The sequence below is a fragment of the Hemiscyllium ocellatum genome, chromosome 11 (assembly GCF_020745735.1).
Source record: "Hemiscyllium ocellatum isolate sHemOce1 chromosome 11, sHemOce1.pat.X.cur, whole genome shotgun sequence".
NCBI lineage: Eukaryota > Metazoa > Chordata > Chondrichthyes > Orectolobiformes > Hemiscylliidae > Hemiscyllium > Hemiscyllium ocellatum.
The window spans coordinates 61,799,223-61,820,157 of NC_083411.1; the positions used below are offsets into that span (position 1 = coordinate 61,799,223).

A 20,935-nucleotide genomic window follows, 5' to 3' on the forward strand; every position below is an offset into this window, starting at 1 on the left:
ATTGAGCATTTGCCACCATTTTTCAAATGTCCTGCTCCTTTAATATTTTTCCTCAGTCCCCCAGGGCCAACTGCTTTCTCAGGCCTGTATAATGACTTTTGGCCAACATTAAAACTCCTGTATATGACTCTGTCTTCACTCTTGCCATCTGAATTTGAAACTATAGAAGGTTGTGATCACACCTTCCAAGATGATCCTTAACTACATGATCATTTACCAATCCTTCCTCATTACACAATACCAAATGTGAAGCAGCCAGTTGATTCCATGACACGTTGCCATCAGAAAGAATCCCTCAGACACTCTATGAATCTTCCTTCAATACTACCCTTGCCAAGTTGATGAATCCAATCAATATCTATGTACAAATCACCCATAATTTCTGTTGTGGCTGGCTCATAAGCCCTCATTACTGCCTCATTTATACTCAGCCCTACTTTGGAAGTACTGTTTGAGAGTCTGTAAATTATTCCTACCAAGGGGTTTCTTCCCTTGCCTTTTATTTCCACTCAGATTGATTCAACATCTTGGTTCGTAGTGCCAATATCATTTCTTAATGCACCTTGATATCTCCCTTAACCAATAAAACAGCTCCACCTCCTATTCCTACTTGCCTATCCCTTTGGAATACTCATTACCCTAGGACATTTCACTCCCAGTACTGATCTTCCTGCAACCACATTTCAATAATCTTCACCAGGTGGTGTGACTGGTCTCTATTTGTGTTGTCAGCTCATCAACTTAACTCTGAATGCTGCATGCTTTTGCTAATAAGTTCTACTGGTTTGTCTTTCTCTTTTAATATTTGCTCATACACTCTCCGTTCTTACTTACTAATAACACTGAACCTCATCTCTCTCATTTACTCCAACTCACATTTTGATCTTCTATGATGCCTTCCCTCACCATCGCTGTTAGTGCAAATTGTATTGTGAAATCATTTGGATGCCGATGCAACTTTTCCCCAATTTTTATTTTGATGCAGGTGCTAATCATTTAAGACTAAGAGCTGCATTCTTCTTTCAGACAATGAGGGAACAATTGCTACAAAGAAATGTTGTGCGTTTGTCCACTAACATCACCAACAGCACTTTTTTGCCCAACACTGTCATAATTTCTTCAAAAGAAATGATTTTTTTAAGTGATGCAATGCCATTTTTACCTAAACCTGCAAACTGTGTGTCAACTCCCAGAGTGAGCAGCATGAAGAAAAATGAAACAGACCATAATGGTGCCCACGGTAACTGTGCAAGGGCCTCTGGGTAGGCAATGAAGACCAAACCGAAACCTGAACAGTGAATAGAATTGAAATGACATAATGAACGTTGCTATTAACTTGTTGTTGACATTCATTTCATTTCATTTATTACAGTTGCCAATATTAGCCACCATTTGCAAAACTATTCATGTCACCAAAGTTGTGCGGATATGTGTTTACAATAAAAAACATTAGTTATTATATATTTGTAATACTAATCACTTTCAATTCAGAAATTATAATATTTAGAAGCAGTGAACACTGAGTTCAGAGTGACATTTGCAATCTAAGCAAAAAAAAGAATCTCTCTAATATATTGGTGAAACTGGCATTTTAAAACAGGGAATAATGTTGGAGAGTAGGGAATGGGGAGAAATAATTGAACGGATAATTTAGAGTGTTTCTTAAATGGTTGGGGATTGTAAAGTGTAGTTGTACAAAGAGACCTCAGTCTCCTTGGTGCTAAGTCACTGAGGGTTAACATGTGTGTGCAGCAAGCTATTAGGAAGCCTCATGGAATGTCATCCTTTATTGCAAGAGGATTTGAGTACAGGGATAGTGAAGTCTTGTTTCAGTTGTATAGCAGCTTGGTTAGGCCACACCTGGAAACTGTGCACAGTTTGGTCATTTTTTCTCAGGAAAAATGTCATTGCATAGAGGGAGTGCAACAAACGTTCAGCAGACTTGCTCCTGGAATGGTAGAACTGTCCGATGAAGAAAGATTGGGAAAACTGGGCCTTACTCTCTAGAGTTTCGTAGAATGAGAGGCAATTGCATTGAAACTTACAACGTAGTTAAAGAGAACAACAGAGTAGCTGCAGGTAAGATATTTCCTCTGTCTGCAGAATCTAAAACCAGCGGCCATAATTTAAAACTAAGGGGGATGCCACTGAGGGCCAAGCTGACAAGAAATTAGTTTATTCAGAGTGTTGTGAAACATTGGAATTGTCCAGCACAGAGGGCTGTGGAGGTCAAGATTTGAGTAGATTTAAGATTGAGATTATTATATTTCTGATTCTCAGTGGTGTACAAGGTCAGGGAATGGAATGAGTAAAAAACATTGAAATGTTTGATCCTTCATTATTACATGGAGTAGTGAGGCAAACTACTCAGACTGAGTGGCCTACCCCTGTTCCTATGTTCCTGCCTCGGTTCAGGCTGTCAAACCACTCAGTGCTCAGACTATTGGAGTAATCAGAATGTGTGAACTGTGTTTTATTGTAACTTTACCTGGTCATTAATTACTTATCACAGCATCATCAACCGATACAAGTGGCTTAGCACAGAACATTTCCATGTTTCTTGCTCTTCATATTAAACATTTTTTAAAATGTACCACTGTCAAATTGAATATTTGAGCACATAATATGATCAGTAACTAATCGTCAATAAATAAAAACTGTCTCTGATTCACCTAAAAGCACAATATTATGGAATTCATTCAAAATTTACTTCTTAAATATAAAATGTGGCTCATATGAAATGTAATTCTAAGGTAAATAGCAAATCTTACAGCGGATTATAATGTTAACTGAGTGCTTTTGAAATTTACTATTCTGTGATTATTTCAAAAGCTCACTTTTAAGAGCTAGGGTTCAACCCCGGGCATACCATTGCATTATTCAGCTCCAATCCCTGTCCAGTATAAACCAAACATCATGGCAATGTGTCTTCAGAGCCTGGCTATCAGTTTGGATCTGAGGATTGATTATTGTGTCTGGACACTGGAATCACTGGAATGTTGGGTTGAATCACTTCAGAGAGAACATTAAAGCTGTCTGACCCTTGACAATTTTAACAGCTCTAGTTTACCTGACTGGGCAACCTCTGAAACGGGCTTATCTTGTATGTGAGCCATGTGTCCCAGGATGGAGAAGATGACAAATCCAGCAAACACACTCGTAGCACAATTAACAACACAGACAATGATGGTATCTCTGTAGCAGTTATTGTGGAACTTGTTGTAAGACGACAATGCTACTAAAGTGCCCCAACCCACTGAGATAGAAAAGAAAATTTGAGTCGCAGCATCTTTCCAGACCTGGTAAATACAAAATAGAATAGATGTCTGGAGGGAAATGAAACACAAACATGTACAACAGATAAACGACATTAATGTGAAGATAATGAGAACTCGTGTGGTTAATCCATGGTGAACTGAGCAAAGTAGCTCCCTCTGGTCAACAGTAACTCTTCTTAAACAGAACAGTCATCACTACAGTCGATTATTTACAGTTAAATTTCCTCTGGGATATCTGACACAGGTCTTTCTGGTATAATGAACGTTTCATTAACACAAATTACCTGTACCGTGATTGACGATTGGGGACGCTTTTCTAAAGTGCAAAAATTCAAAAAGTATGTTGGCTAGAACATGATTACATCGGCAACACTGTAAGTGCTCCTTGTATTGCGTGATTCTTGCATAGCGCAGGGTCACACGGAACGTGACTATTGCACTATCGAAGACGTGACTGTATACTCTTTCACCAGCCATGGTTTTCAGTGACTGACTCACTTGCAGTATTGTACTGACCATAGTTAATTCCATTCTTTTCGTGAAAGTAACAACAAAGAACACCTTTTACCATAAATAATGATCACTTTCATATTGTAATAATATCACAGTAGCTTAATATCAACAGGAACCAGTAAAATTACACTGTAATTTCTAGGATTATGTAAACAATGGTTAAATGATTTAAATGGAAATCAAAATCCAATTCCTGTCAGAAAAATTAAGCAATAAATAGTGTTCACCATTGTCTATTCACAAAGACTGCTGTATCTTTGGACTGAATACAAAATTCCAGCCATCATTATCCAGTATGCATGAGGACACTGTCAGCTTCACAAATGTGGTATTGCCTAGTCTGCCTATTTGCATTCACTGGGCTCCATGATGTTTCTGTCCTTATGCTGTTGACTGAATCACCTCGGAGATTTGTTTCAAGAAACATGACATTGAAATAGCCTTTTAATGACATGCCAAGCATTTACTTACTGCCAGTCACAATTTCTGGCACTTAAACTACCTACTGGAAGAATGGAATCACAGCTTGGAAGTCACCCACTCAAACTTACACTTCCTTTTCTGTCTCAGTCCTTGCATTGTTATATTCCAAGTACGATAATCTGACTGGTTCAAGATATAATCAGTTGCTTTCCAATGTTCACTCCAATGTAGATTTCAGATATAGACAATGTTCTTTCATTTCCATCTCCCACTTCCAGATACTTGCAGCACCAAATATCATTGACATAGAATGGATAAGGACAAGGCTCATCAAGAGTGGCTCTTTCTATTGCCCTGATACAGCAAAATGTGGGTCAGTATTTGCTTTGTAGGTCAATGAGGTATTTCACCTGAAACTCCTGAATCATTTCCAAGATTTCAGAAAGGAGGAGGCATGAAGGAAGAATTCTATTGCATCCCAATCCCTATCATAATTCCTCATCAATTTCGATCCTCTCGTCCATCATAGCTGATGCCCTGACCTTCTTTCCTGTTAATGGCAGGATGATATAGACCTTAAACTGACTCTTTGAATTCATCACAAGCTTTGTTAAAAATTTCCAAGAATTGAATTAAGGACTCAAAAGCAATACACTGATTTTAAATCAATGATGAAAGTGAGGACTGCAGATGCTGCAGATCAGAGCTGAAAATGTGTTGCTGGAAAAGTGCAGCAGGTCAGGCAGCATCCAAGGAGCAGGAGAATTGACGATTCGGGCATGAGCCCTTCTTCAGGAATGTCGATTCTCCTGCTCCTTGGATGCTGCCTGACCTGCTGCGCTTTCCCAGCAACACATTTTCAGTTTAAATCAATGATGACAAGCTAACAAAGTACATGTGCTGAGGCACGAATCGATTCAACTAAAAATACTAATGAGACTCAATCATTCATATTGCTGTATTTACCTCAGCATCAGCCAGTCTGGAGAAGTCTGACTGGCTTCCGATGTAGAATTCAATTCCTTTAGAAGCTCCCTCCAGGGTAACCCCTCGGATCAGGAGTATGGTCAGAACCACGTAAGGGAATGTCGCAGTGAAATAAACCACCTGAGCATGGAGAGCACCTTGTTAGATTTTCCTGTATTACTGGTACAACAGAAGAAAATAAAACCTTGAAGCAGTACAAGGCCATGTGGCCCCACCATGCAATAAGATTCTGCCTGATCACCCTGACACTTGCCCTCTCCAGAACCTTTGACTCTCTTGTACATCAACAATTTGTCAAACTCTGCCTTGCATATATTCAATGATCTGACCTCTACTGCTTTCGGAGGAAGAGTATTTGAAAGATTAAAAATTCCACTTCATCTCTACCTCATTTGGAGAACCTTATTTTGTAACTGTGCTCCCTGTTCGAGATTCTCTGAGAAGGTCAAGCTTTCTAAGACCATTCGAAATCTTTGAAGATCATTTCTCGGTCTCCTAAATTCCTGTGAGTACAGGCTCAAACTTATATTTTCAAAAGAATTAATACAAAGACGTTCACTGAACTTTCTCCAATACAAATATACCCCCTAACTAAGGAGACCAAAACAGTAGCTGCTGTACCTTTGTAGCAAGTTTTGCCTACTTTTATACATCATTCACCTTGGAATAAAGACAATATTATCCAACCAAATGGCAAATTAAATGGATTCTCATCAATGCATCGAAGGGAACAGATGACAAACTGAAGAGGAATAGTAACATGGAAGATGTACGCAAGGATTGCGTTTTCATCTAGTTCACAGGGTTTGCATGTTGAGACTTTGTTTTGTGATACCTTGTTATAATGTGCTTATTTAAACACTGCTAAACCTATAGACATGAGGATCTAAAATTTGAATTTAGGCAACAAAATATGAAGATTTTTATTACAACAAAATGGTTTCTCGATTTAAAAGAATACTATAAAATGGCCTGTGAATCATACTGCTGAACATACTGCTGATTTGCAGAATTAACTTGCAGTTGAAAGATGAGGACAATAGAGTTTTCATAAGATAAACACTGATACATTAATTGACCATTTGAACAAACGTTGAACTAATACATGGCATGACAATTTACGTAAATTAGATATCCTTCTTAAAGGAAATACCATTGGATTAGCCTGTCTTCAATCATATCACCATATTACAATTGATTGGACATTTTTTTGTAGTTAAGAACCCTTTCCCAGAAAATATCATTAGATTAATTCACTGTAAATCATATGTGATTGGTCTTTCTTGTAATTAAGACTGTACTATTTCTTTAAAAACATGTAAATAATGTGTAATTTTCAAATGTAATTGCGCAACTTTTCCCCAGAACACAGAAGCTTCAATCTCTGTGTTGCTGGATAGAATTGCATCAAGGTACCTTAACTGAATCAACTAATGACCCTTGTTTTTTGAATAGACCGCATTTGTCGATTCCTTTGACCGATCTCGAACCCTTCTTAAGGGGACACAGGTCTTCAGACATAATAACAGAAATTACACAATGAAAAGAATCAGTTAAAGGTAATTCTTACCCAAGAAGCTCACCTCCTCACTGGGTAGGTACATAAAAGACACAGCAAGTTGTTCCTGACGTCAAGTTGGACCTTATGAGATTTCTCACCTGATTCTGCATTAAATCTCACCTTAGCACAGGCTGCTCATGTCACTAACAGATTCCACCCACAGTAACTGCTACACAGCTGTTACAACATATTCCTTCAACATTAATAACTACTAAAGGCACATTACACTGGAATGTCACATGTTGTGATTCTTCTAACAGCCTTAAAATTACATTTGCTCTTTGGTTTGGAACCTATCCAACAATACAACGGGGATGAAGGTCAGAGCTTTGTTAGTTAACCTCTGTTGTCCTCCAACCTATCACAGAATCTTCCTTTTACTCACCGAACCATATTCCCCATGTCCATTGTCTTAAGAAACCTCTTAAACTGTTATTTATTTCTCTCGGTCAGATGAAAGTCCATGGAAGTGAAAGATTAGCTCGGTTTGTCTTGACAGGTGCTTCACAAGCTGTTGAGCATTACCAGCATTTTAGTGTTTTCACCTAATGATTGTTCCTCAGGTCTCAGTCCCATTCTCATGTCCAGACAAATCTCATTTCACTCAAATAAAACCCTGATCCTATCCTTCCCCATCACCGCCACCACACCCCCCTCCCCCCCCCCCCCCCAACCCCCAATCCTTCCTCAGCCTTCCACAGCAATTGGAAATTCACCCAGAATTCCAGTGTCAGTGAGTGAACCCTTAGAATGAGGGACACATTGCAGGGGTTTGGGGAAGTTGCTGTTCTTTCCCTCAGGAGAACGTTCTTCAGATCTTCCTCAGGCCTGAAGTGTTGATGAATTATGAATCTCCCATTTCCCATAGAGACACTGTTAACATCACCTGGGAGATAAACCAGACACTTCACAAATTATTTATCGTTTCTAGCTTTACTGTTACTTTGTCACGAGTTTTAACTCTATTTATCACCAATCATTTACCTTTCCTGAAGATTTGATTCCTTTTGATAATGCTGCCCCAACTATTAGCCAGGCAAGAAGCAGACAGAGGGCTAAATACCAGATTACCTCCCCAGTCTCATCCATTGAACTGGAACGGCGTAAAACTGCTTTACTACAGAAAATAAGAACAAAAACATGTAGTAAGTTAGGACACTCTTCATTACACACAGATGTTTTTAGACATAGTGCATCAATGTATTTAACAAACAGAGTTGTGTAATATCTAAATTAATTTTTGATTTATAGAAGCTTTGATTCTTGCACTCAGAAATAAATGTGAAGTTTGATATTCTGTATGACATTTTTTCCTCGTGTGTATTGATATTTTTCAATGTAAAGCTTTGTTCAAACAAGTTGATGAGATTCCCTGCAGCTGATTTGATGTGAAAGAGTTTCTGACAATGTTTCACTGACTGCTTCACAATGCACTGTGAAACCTATCTGGTTTAGTCACTATGTCTTCCAATGAATTCAGCTCCTTCATCTTCCTACACATGGTATCTACCTCCAGACAGTTAATCTAAATCCAGTCCCAGGACTGTGTGTTAAAATAATAACTTATTACAATTAAAAGCAGAGAAATGAACATCAGTCACACATGATTCTAACCATTTCATGTTTAAGAATTCTGGTCATGAATATTATCCTTGAAGAGCAAGAAAACAAAGAAAAGTGTTTTGCTTTATAAATATTGTCAAAGTTACAATGCTTAGAAACCAGAGGAATATTAAATAGTAAAAGTTTCCTTTCCATGATGCCATTTTGTAACAAGTGTGCAATGTAAATAATACCTCAATCAAAATGAAACAGCTTCTCTCTCATTAAACACATATAAACAAACTAACCAACCCAAGAGGAGTTACTGGCCCAGCTGTGTAGGTTATTGGTGCAGCTATCTGCAGCAAGGTACTTACTCCCAGTATTGCTCACTCGGGCCCTGGTGAGGATTGGAGATTTCTGATCCATTTGGACAAGATCCATTGTTTTCCTGCAGCTGTGTTATATTAACGATTTCAAAATATCCATCAGTCAGAGTGAGATTGCAGAGAGTCTCTGGAAAATATGTTTCAGTATTATACATCAATTTTGCATTCCATTTCAATATAACCAGGGTCACTGTTTCACTCTGACTGAATTAGTTAATCCTTTTGATTACATGGGTAAGGTTATGCATAGATCAGAACACAGAGGTACAGTCCGTGCACTCACTCTCAGCACAGTCCTGCTCTGGTGCTCAATCTGCTTAATCTCTTGTTGGATAAAAGTCTGCATAAAAGTAATTAGAAAACCAAATTAAAATGGTACTGTATCTAAAAAGTTACTTCAAAAGTATTCACTAGTAGTTATTGGAGAAGACTTTAAGGATTATAATGGGCTGGATTATCCAGGGAAGGAGAGTCTCACATACCTTGCTACACCACTCCTTGTTTTACAAAATGAATGAATGGAGCTCCACAGTTCTGAGCGGTAGATTCAACTCAGGGCTCTCTCAGAAATGGGGAGCCACATTTTCAATCTGACAGTGCTTTCACAGCACAGAGCCTGCCAGGGGAAAGCAAAACCCCTTTTCACAACTGCTGTCTTCTCACATTTTAATGTTCCTGACAGCTGCTGTCAAACAGGAAGTTCATAACATAAATGTGTGTTAGGGTGCAGGGAAGGGAAGGTGCTAAACTGATAGGAAAAGGGTGCCAGCTAAATAGGGTGCATGTAGGTAGGGTGCAGATATGCAAATCGAGAGCTATGTAAAATTCCATGTGGATAGGAGCAGGGTGACAGGTTGCCAGGTGGATAAGGTGCCAGCTGAGGAGGTGTAGGGTGCCAAGTGGGTAAGATGCCATGGTGCAGGATACCAATGGAGTTTGCTAAATAGTCCAGTGTTGAGGGTAACTTGAGGATGATAGGAGAATTTTTGGGGGGAAGGGAGCAGTCTTGTTGGTCGGTTCCAGTAGCAACAACATTGGTGGAGGGGGATGGAGTCCAATGGTAACAGTGAATGGGAGGGTGGGGTCAAGTTTCATATCGGCAGAGAACTGGGGGTGATATCACATTTCCAGAGGAAGTTGGGGGCAGGGTGTCACAGCTGTGAAGCCATGTGCAGGGTTTTCAGAGCAGATTGTTAATTATTGATTGTACTGAAGCTTTCTTAGTGAGGTGGAGGATTTTCATAAAGAAGATCTCCTTCTCTAGCTGTGGTTACACACAAAAAGAATGCATTTATATTTAGTTTGTGATGCATTTAATTTTAAAAGCCTTTCAGCTGATTGGTGACTGAAGCAGGATGCTGTTAAATAAGATAAGAGCACATGGCATTTGGGGCATAGTACTGGCATGGATAGAGGATTGGCTGCCTGGCAGAAGATAGAGAGTGGTGATAAAGGGGCTTTTTTGGGTATTGCAGCCGGTGACTAGTGGAGTTCTGCAGGTATCAGTGTTGGGACCTTCACATTATACATTAACAATCTGGATGAAGGAGCTAAGGGCATTGTTGCTAAGTTTGCAGATGAGACAAGCTAAGTGAAGGGACAGGTAGTGGTGAGGAAGTGAGGAGGTTATAGAAGGCTTACAGAGATTAAGAGAGTGGGCAAAGAAGTGGCAGATGGAATACAATGTGGAAAAGTGTGAGGAAGTGCACTTTGGTAGGAAGAATAGAAGCATAGACTATTTTCTAAATGGGGAAAGGCTTCAGAAATCTGAAGTACACATGGTCTTGAGAGTCTTGGTTCAGGATTCCCTTAAGGTTAACATGCAAGTTTCATTGGCAGTTATGAAGGCAAATGCAACTCACTTCAAGAGAGCTAGAACTCAAGAACAGGGATGTACTGTAGAGTCTGTGTAAAGCTTTGGTCTGGCCTCATTTGGAATATTGTGAGCAGTTTTGTGCCCTGTATCTAAGGAAGGATGTGCTGGCATTGGAAGAGATTCAGAGGAGGTTTACAAGAATGATCCTGGGGATGAAGGGCTTATCACATGATGAGCAGTTGAGGACTCTGTGTCTTTCCTTGAGGGTGTATCTCAGTGAAATTTTAAGAATACTGACAGGCCTGGATAGAGTAGATGTGGAGAAGTTGTTTCCATGCATAGGAGAGGCCAGGATCCTAGGGCACAGTCTCAGAGTGGAGGGATAACCCTTTTGAACTGAGGTGAGGAGAAATTTCTTCAGCCAGAGAGTGATGAATCTATGGAACTCATTGCTACAGAGGGCTGTGGAGGCCAAGTCATTGGGTGAATTTAAGGCAGAGATAAAATAGTTCTTAATTGGTAAGGTGATCAAGCATTACAGGGAGAAGGCAGAAGAATGAGTTTGAGAAACATATCAGTGATGATCGAATAGTGGAGCATACCTGATGGGACAATTGGCTTAATTCTGCTCCTATATCTTATGGTCTTATGATCTTACGGACATCCATAATTACTCTGAGCCCAGATGAACCACATTGTTGAATGTACTCTTATCAATTCACTTTCAGAAACTAGCAATGTAAAAATGAAATTTCAAATAACATAAATCTCAAGGATAAGATGAAACAACTGTTTTCAAAAATTACATTGTAATTTTAGCTCAAAAATAACTTCTTCATATCTGAATTATTTTTGGCAAGATGTAACATTCCAAATTCTGAAGTAGAAGATGTAGAAATCGATCGCGACTTGAATGAGTCCTAGCCTATGGAGATAAGGACTTCCATCACTGAATTCTGTGGGTGTATAATGGAAAATCCATGTCTTCTGGGTGTTGATAGATGTCCCTAACTGTATGGTATTAGACAGACAATGATTCTATTCTTTATAAATTAAAAACTAAAAAGATGACTTCGTCACGGATTTTGAAATACTAAATGGAACAAATAACATCAAGAGTCATCGAGTCAGAGAGATGTACAGCACAGGAACAGACCTTTCAGTCCAACTTGTCCATGCTAAAAAACATATCCGAAATTAATCTAGTCCGATTTGCCAACATTTGGCCCGTATCCATCTCAACCCTTCACATTCATATACACATCCAGCTAACTTTTAAATGTTTTAATTGTACCAGCTTCCATCACTTCGTCTGAGGCAGAGAAAAACTGAGTTCTATTCTTCTGGAATATTGGATAATGGAAATGTCCTAAAATTTCGAGAGTTTTTTTTTGGAATAAAGATATGAAGCTCTTCAATGCAAAAATACAGGACTGTGGATGATCCCTGACTGCATTGTACACTCTGGGACTGTGGGTGATCCCTGACAGTATTGTACAGACTGGGACTGTGGGTGTATCCCTGACTGTATTGTACAGACTGGACTGTGGGTGATCCCTGACTGTATTGTACAGACTGGGACTGTGGGTGATCCCTGACTGTATTGTACACTCTGGCACTGTGGATGATCCCTGACAGTATTGTACACTCTGGGACTGTGGTGATCCCTGACTGTATTGTACAGACTGGGTGATCCCTGACTGTATTGTCCAGGCTGGTATTGTGGGTGATTCTTGGCCGTATTGTACAGACTGGGACTATGGGTGATCCCTGACTGTATTGTACAGACTGGACTGTGGGTGATCCCTGACAGTATTGTACACTCTGGGACTGTGGGTGATCCCTGACTGTATTGTACAGACTGGGACTGTGGGTGATCCCTGACTGTATTGTACAGACTGTGGATGATCCCTGACTGTGGACTTGGTTGATCCCTGACTGTATTGTACAGACTGGCACTGTGGATGATCCCTGACTGTATTGTACACTCTGGGACTGTAGGTGTATCCCTGACTGTATTGTACAGACTGGACTGTGGGTGATCCCTGACTGTATTGTACAGACTGGGACTGTGGGTGATCCCTGACTGTATTGTACAGACTGGGACTGTGGGTGATCCCTGACTGTATTGTACAGACTGGGACTGTGGGTGATCCCTGACTGTATTGTACAGACTGGGACTGTGGGTGATCCCTGACTGTATTGTACAGACTGGGACTGTGGGTGATCCCTGACTGTATTGTACAGACTGGGACTGTGGGTGATCCCTGACTGTATTGTACAGACTAGGACTGTGGGTGATCCCTGACTGTATTGTACAGACTGGACTGTGGGTGATCCCTGACTGTATTGTACAGACTGGACTGTGGGTGATCCCTGACTGTATTGTACACTCTGGGACTGTGGATGATCCCTGACAGTATTGTACAGACTGGGACTGTGGGTGACCCCTGACTGTATTGTACAGACTGGGACTGTGGGTGATTTATCACCATATTGTGCAGACTGTAGTTGATGTCCAGGATCACCCACAGCCCCAGTCTGTACAGTATGGTCAGGGGAACACCCACAATCCCAGTTTATTTAAAAGTAGATTTTCTTTCAAAGCTGAAGTATTTTGTCCTCTGTTTCAGAAATTTCAACTTGACTCACATCAAGATTTCACATTAAGTCTTGTCAATTCACACAACATGAACCTTTGATAGTGACATGAGACATCCTGAGTTAAATAGTGTTATTGTGGAAGATGAGATGAAATTAAAGAGATGAGACATTTAAATAATTGCAACAAAAACTCTGTGTGTCTTAGAGTCAGACTGTGTAAGAAATATATGTGAGATGATCGATATTTGGAAAAACTCAGAGAAAGAGAATAAGTTAAGAAAATGATAGCTGCAAAAAACACAGTAATAGACAGAGAAGGGAGTCAGTGTGAGACACAATACAGGGATGGAGAGAGATACAAACAATGAACGCAGTCAGAAAGAACACAACACAGACTTATTGACAAGGTGAAAGTAAACGTGAGACATGTGAAAGACTGTTAAATTCTGATGTTTCACTATTTATTTCTGACTGACTGTCCTGCTATTCCAGTGACTCAGTGCCATGATTCCTGCTGCTGCTTTCTATCCGAGTCTTTCTGCTGTATGGCCACAATGAGGATGGTCACTGAAACTATTGTTCATCTCTCTCCCTCACTCAGACTGACAGAATGAACAATGAACAGTCAGTGTGTACACTTTCCCCAGTAGAAGCTAACACTGTACCTTTGGGGGTCCTGCTGCATGTTTCATCTGCTCCCCACCAACTGAAGCAGTCTGCCCATGGTAGGGGTGATTGGAAGGAAGCAAACAGGTAGTATAGACTGTAGCCAACGATGCAGTTGTACGAAATGTTGGACATTGTAATCAGAAGCATCATAGCAATCCCCACACCTGAAAACAGAAGAAAGAACAGGGGAGTCTGGTTTGTGAATTATTGATTTAAAATAATGTATTTGACATGCATTTGGCTGGTCATTCAACCAAATTGGATTTTCTTTCAGTGAGCACAGGACAGAACAGGGAGACTGCCGTGGCTGACCACACCTTTGGGGAAATATCGGTTTTGTTTAATCGATTATGTTGGCTGCTTCAACATTCAGTGTCCAACAGTAAAGATTTCAAAGGCTTTTTGTATTAAACAGGAAATGTTAATTATGTTATAGTTCTTTGTCTAGATTACAAGAATGATGCTCCTTGTCTTCACCTTTATATGCCCTCTCACTAATTCTTTAGGACACCATTATCATTGTGAGTGGTGATAATCACACATGCCCAGTCTTAGGCCATAAGGTCATAAGATATAGGAGCAGAATTAGGCCATTCATCCCACTGAGTCTGCTCTGCCATTCAGTCATGGCTGATATATCTTTGAACCTCATTCTCTTGAGTTCTCCCCATAACTCTTGCACCCCTTACCACCAAGAACCTATCTATCTCTGTCTTGAGTATACTCAATGACTTGGCCTCCACAACCTGCTGCATCAATGAGTTCCACAGAGTCACCACCCTCTGGCTGTGGACATTCCTCTTTATCTCAGTTCTGATGAGTTGTCCCTTCAGCTTGAGGTTGTTCCCTCATGTCCCAGTCTCTCCTACTAGTGGAAACATCTTCTCCAGGTTTACTCTATTCAGACCATTCATTATTCTGTAAATTTCATTATTCTGTAAATGTCATTATTCTGTAAATCCTCCTAGGCTCCTTTGAGTCCTTAACTGTTCCTCATTTGACAATCCCTTCATCCCTGGGATCATTCTTGTAAACCTCCTCTGGACCCCTCCAAGGCCAGAACATCCTCTCTGAGACATGGGGTCCAAACATTTTCATATATTTCAAATGCCGTCTGACCAGAGCCTTATAGAACCTCAGTAGCACATCTCTGCTCTTATATCCTAACCCTCTTGAAATGAATGTTAACGCTGTATTTGCCTTCCTACCTGCCAACTGAACCTGCATGTTAACTTTAAGGGAATCCTAAACTCCTACCCTTTATGTTTCGGTTTTCCAAAGCCTTTCCCCAATTTGAAAATAGTCTTTGTTTCTATTCTTCTTACCAAATTGCATAACTCTCACAATTTCCCATCCTGTATTCCATCTGCCATTTCTTTGCCCACTCTCCTCACTACTGTAAGTACTTCTGCAGCCTTCCCACTTCCTCAGCCCTTCCTGTCCCTCTACCAATCTTTGCAACAACTGCAAACGTAGCAACGATGCCCCCAGTCCCTTTGTCCAGATTGTTAATGTATAATGTTGTGGTCCCAACAGTCCTTGTGGAACTGGTGGATTTATCCCTAATCTCTGCCCTCTGACAGTCAGCCAATCCTCTATCCATGTCTGGATGGGTTACTGTTTGGAGGGTCAGTGTAGACTTGTTGGGCCAAAGGGCCTATTTCCACACTAATCTAACCATGTCAGGACCTTGCCCCTAACACCACCAGCTCTTATCCCATTTAGCAGCTTCATACATGGCTCCTGATTTTAGGCCTTCTGGAAATTCAAATAGATCACATCCATTGGTTCTCCTTCGTCTAACCTGCTCATTACCACCTTAAAGAATTCTAACAAACTTGTCAGACATGACCTACCCTCGATGAAGCTGTGCTAACTCAGCCCTACTTTACCATGCACTTCCAAACCCTCCACAATCTCATCCTTAATAATGGACTGTAAAATCTTATAAATGATCAAGGTCAGACTAACCGGCTTATAGTTTCCTCCCTTCTGCCTCCATACCTTCCGAAACAGGGATGTTACATTAACCATTTTCCAGTTGTCTGGCAACTTCCTTGACTCCAGTGATTCCTGAATGTTCACCAACAATGCCTGTACAATCTCCTCAGCTATCACCTTCAGGATTCTGGGGTGTAGTCCATCTGACCCAGCTGAATTACTCACCTACAGACCTTGCAGCTTCCCCAGCACCTTCCCCACAGGAATGGCCCCTACACTCACCTCTGCCTCCTGACTCTTGACATCCTGGCACACTAATGGTGCCTCCCACCAGTGAAGACTGATGCAAAGTCCCTATTCACTTTCTTCACCATTTCTTTGTTCCCCATTACTACTTCCCCAGCCTCATTTTCTAATGGTCCAATGTCCACTCTCACCTCTTTCTGACCTTTTATGCATCTAAAGCAACTCTTGCAATCTTCTTTTATATTACAATCTGCTTATCGTCAGATTTCATCTTCTTCCCCCTTATTGCTTTTGTAAGTATCCTCTGCTAGTTTTTAACTGCCTCCAAATTTCCAGACTTCCCACTAATTTTCACCACATTGGATGCTTTTCCTTTTGATTTGATGCTATTCCTGACTTCCCTTGTCTGCCGTGGTTGCCTCATCCTCCCTTTACTATGTTTCTTCTTCCTTGGGATGAATTTCTGTTTTGCCCCTCAAACTACCTCCAGAAACTCCTGCTATTGCTGCTCTACCGTCCTCCCTGTTATGGTCCCCTTCCAATCAACTCAGGTCAGCCCCTCCCTCATGGCTTTCTGGTTGCATTGACTCAATTGTAAAGATCTTACACCAGATTCCTGCTCTTCCATTTCAAACTGAAGGGTGAATTTTATCATATTATGGCCACTGCCCCCGATGGATCATTCACCTTAAGCTCCTTAATCGAGTTTACCTCATTACACAGCACCAAATCCAGAATTGCCTGTCCCCTGGAGGGCTCTATCACAAGTTGCTCCAACAAATCACCTCGTAGACATTCTGCAAATCCCTTTTTTATTGGATCCCCTACCAACCTGATTTTCCTCGTCCAGTTGTATATTGAAGACTCCCATGATTACTGCAATTGTGCATCATTTTTTACATGCCTTTTCTACCTCCTGATTTATTTTCTGACCCATATCCTGACTGCTGCTGGGAGGCCTGGACATAACTCTCGTCAGGGTCATTTTTGCTCTGCAAACCCTCAATTTTCCAAGATGGCGACAGTGTAGCAGGGCTGCATGCAGACTCTTATCTAGAGCTCATCCACTTCCATCTACGTTTTAAAAATCTTTTAATTTCTGCTCTCTCTTGATTTTTTTTCTTTTCATTTCTCGTTTCTTTGGTGGGTTGGTCAGAGGCAACAAGAGCAGGCTTTACACGGAGTGGTGACAGCCTTCCGGTAATTGGAGGTGGCAGTGATGGTAGCAAGGACATTCCCCTGCTCCTCCAGCAATCGGAGACGGAGGTGATGGACTCTTTAAGGTGCCAGTGCTGGCATATTGGAGGACGGTGGCTGGAGTGGGAATCTTGGCACACCAGCAGACTGGCCTGTCAGTGGAATGAGGCACTCCGGCTCGCAGTAGGCCCAGAGCGGGGACACCTGGTGTCACCAAGGCATCAGCGGAGCAGGAGACTCCTGGCTGGAATCACGGGAGGCCCGGAGTGGGAACTCTTGGTTGTGGGGCCCAACAGTCTACCCAGTATTGGAGGCAGCATTGAAATGGGCCCAGCAGTGATGAGATGGTGCCTGAAGAATGGTGACTCCTATAACAGCGGGTCCAGTGCAGACAGCTGCAAGTCAGTGGAGATGGGCGAGTGACACAGTTGTGGCATCTCTCTCCAGTCTCTCTTTGCAAAGGCATATTCCAGCAGGAGATGTGAGACAGTCACAAACTCCCCCTCCTTAAACCGATTTGTAGGCAACATGCAGTGGCGCAGACAATCCAGGCGTACGTGAAGAATCTCACAAGTACTGCCCTTCTCACCATGAGCCAAGTGATGTCATGGTGCTTGTTGGAAAATTCTGGCGATGAGGCATTCTGCGAAATGACTTTGACAGTCTGCTGACTAACCTGTCCTTTTCCAACAGGGTCTTGAGGATGCTACATACTGACCTCTTCCTAATAGACCTGTGATGAAAAGTGTTTTGAAATTCTTCACAAAGGAAAAGCGATATGGAACAGTCAAATTCCTTGGAGCAGTCTGCAGCAACAAGACCAGTCCCATCCTTCACAACACCAGGGACAAGTAGAACCTCAGTACATAGTCAGATTTAGTGTTTGTGTACTGAGGAGCTACACACAGCTTGATGCAGCCACACACAAAGAAGGACAGGTCATACACAAGAGAAACCAACACTTGTCACAGATGTGGTCACATTGAACCTCATATCATCCGTCATCATTTCCGCCACCTCCAAACGGACCCCACCACCAGGGATATATTTCCCTCCCCTCCCCTATCAGCGTTCCGAAAAGACCACTCCCTCCGTGACTCCCTTGTCAGGTCCACGCCCCCCACCAACCCAACCTCCACTCCCAGTACTTTCCCCTGCAACTGCAAGAAATGCAAAACTTGCACCTACACCTCCCCCCTTACTTCCCTTCAAGGCCCCAAGGGATCCTTCCATATCTGCCACAAATTCACCTGCACCTCCACACACATCATTTGCTGCATCCGCTGCACCCGATGTGGCCTCCTCTATATTGGGGAGACAGGCCGCCTACTTGCGGAACATTTCAGAGAACACCTCTGGGACACCCGGACCAACCAATCCAACCACCCCGTGGCTCAACACTTCAACTCCCCCTCCCACTCCGCCAAGGACATGCAGGTCCTTGGACTCCTCCATCATCAGACCATAGCAACACGATGGCTGGAGGAAGAGTGCCTCATCTTCTGCCTAGGGACCCTCCAACCATAAGGGATGAACTCAGACTTCTCCAGTTTCCTCATTTCCCCTCCCCCACCTTGTCTCAGTCCCAACCCTCGAACTCAGCACCACCTTCCTAACCTGCAATCTTCTTCCTGACCTCTCCGCCACAACCCCCACTCCAACCTATCACCCTCACCTTAACCTCCTTCCATCTATCGCACTTCCAACACCCCTCCCCCAAGTCCCTCCTCCCTACCTTTTATCTTAGCCTGCTTGGCACACTCTTCTCATTCCTGAAGAAGGGCTCATGCCCGAAACGTCGATTCTCCTGCTCCTTGGATGCAGCCTGACCTGCTGCGCTTTTCCAGCAACACATTTTCAGCTCCTCAGTAGGGTCCATCAACTCCAATTTCATGCAGTTACAAGATATTGCCTAGCCCTGCATCTCGATTTTATTTAAAAAGTTCTTAATTTGTTTTTTTCAAAAAATTCCAACTGATCTTTTAATTTGTAACCTTAAATATTTCCCTTATTTACCTTCAACCTGAAAGTAGCCAATAATAGTCATGTTAGTAGCTATTATCAACCAATGAACTTATGCCTTACCAGTGATGTCACTCTGCTGTGTTAGGTCCCGAATCCTGGGTTTCAATTCATCATTTTTATAAAAAAACCTGACAAACTATGAGCCAAAAACCAATAGACAGCATGTACCACATCTAATAACGTGTATGGCAGATCAGAGTGCAACATTACTTCACAAGCTTGGCTTTAACCTTTGTCAGATAAGGGAGGTTTATTATTATTTATTAAATCAACACTATTACTTTTCCGAATTTGCTGCGACTGTATCGATAAAATAAACATTCACCTTGTAACATAGGCACAGCCCTCCACACTGCAACAGGCCCAAGGCTGGCAAACTGACCAAAGGAACACTCCAAGAAAAACAATGGTATCCCAACAAGGGCCAGCATGACAGAATAGGGAATAAGGAATGCACCTGGAAAATAGCGGAAAGGATTTCAATTTTCAAGTGAAACTCCATGCTTACGCTGTGTGGGGTGGATTAAAATTTACCCTGAAATCTCTACGAATGTCCAAATTCCCGTTTTGTGAATTTCACTCTCTAACACAATCAGATATCTTTTCAGGTCACTTTACACAGTCATGTTGTGACATTTCTTATACATTTGCGCTTGGTTTCCATCAATCCAATGGTGTGGGTTGTGAAGAGCCCTGATTTGAGCAGTTTTGATGATAATGTACAAACCTGAACACAGGGCCTGACTGAGGAGCCTGCTCTTCTGAGGATTTCACACATTGTGCAGTAAATATATCTGAGGTGGATGGCTCATGCATTCTAAACAATATCAATTGAAAATACATTGCAAATTAATAAATGAACCATTTACTTTGGTTTATAAATAGCATATATTTGATGCATCACATTGCTAATTTTAAACTATTACCTTGACATATCTCTCTCTTCATAAGAAAATAGTAGTCAAACTTGTTAGCTGTGGGATTGAATTTACCAGTTCACATTGAAATTGTTTAACTCTGCATTATTTACTATATCATTTTTAGTGCAATAAACATTTGTTATTTACTGAACTACAATTTTCAGGATAAGTCAACAAATCGATCCATTTAGTTCTGCCTTTCTTACTCTCCGATATTTTTAATTTCTCTACCATACCTCCTCCATTTTTGTAAGCCAGGTAAGGAAATCTCCAAACATTCCCAAAACCCACTGCATACCAATCATTGAGAGCAGGTAATCAGTCTTCGAAGACCAGTTACCCCGTTCCACATTCTCATCACCCACAGCACCATGTTCATTGGCGGTATCCTGGGAGAAAGAATTGAAATGGCAAGCTCAGACATTAATCTTTCTCAGACTAGATCTCAAGTGAAATGTATAGTCACCACTCCCACAACTATCGGAAAATGGTGCAGTTCTCTATTTAGCAGCAATGTCTGTCAGGTTAGAAACAGCCAGATGTCCACAGAGAGTCTACAATTCACAACGACCAAAATCTACAAATCAACAGTATCTCAAATTGTCTTACATGGATTTTTACTGTTTTGTTTTGTTGAAATACTCACCGTATCCTGTGGAGGGTTTGGCCGATTGTCATTCAGTAAGAACCGAAATAAATGCCTTCGGTCCATTTTCAGACATCAATGAACTATTCTTCCACTTGCACAAGAATTGGAAGTAAAATGAGGACACTCCTTTTGGCCAAAAGTCCTTCAACTTCTCATGAATGGATTATTCTTGTTG

The 20,935-nt window shown here is 41.4% G+C and overlaps 1 pseudogene; it reads right to left on the reverse strand.

Annotated features, from left to right (window-relative positions):
• Nucleotides 1–20,467, reverse strand: part of LOC132820030 (sodium- and chloride-dependent neutral and basic amino acid transporter B(0+)-like) — a 100,119-nt pseudogene extending 79,652 nt beyond the window's left edge.
• Between the last annotated feature and the right edge of the window lie 468 nt (nucleotides 20,468–20,935).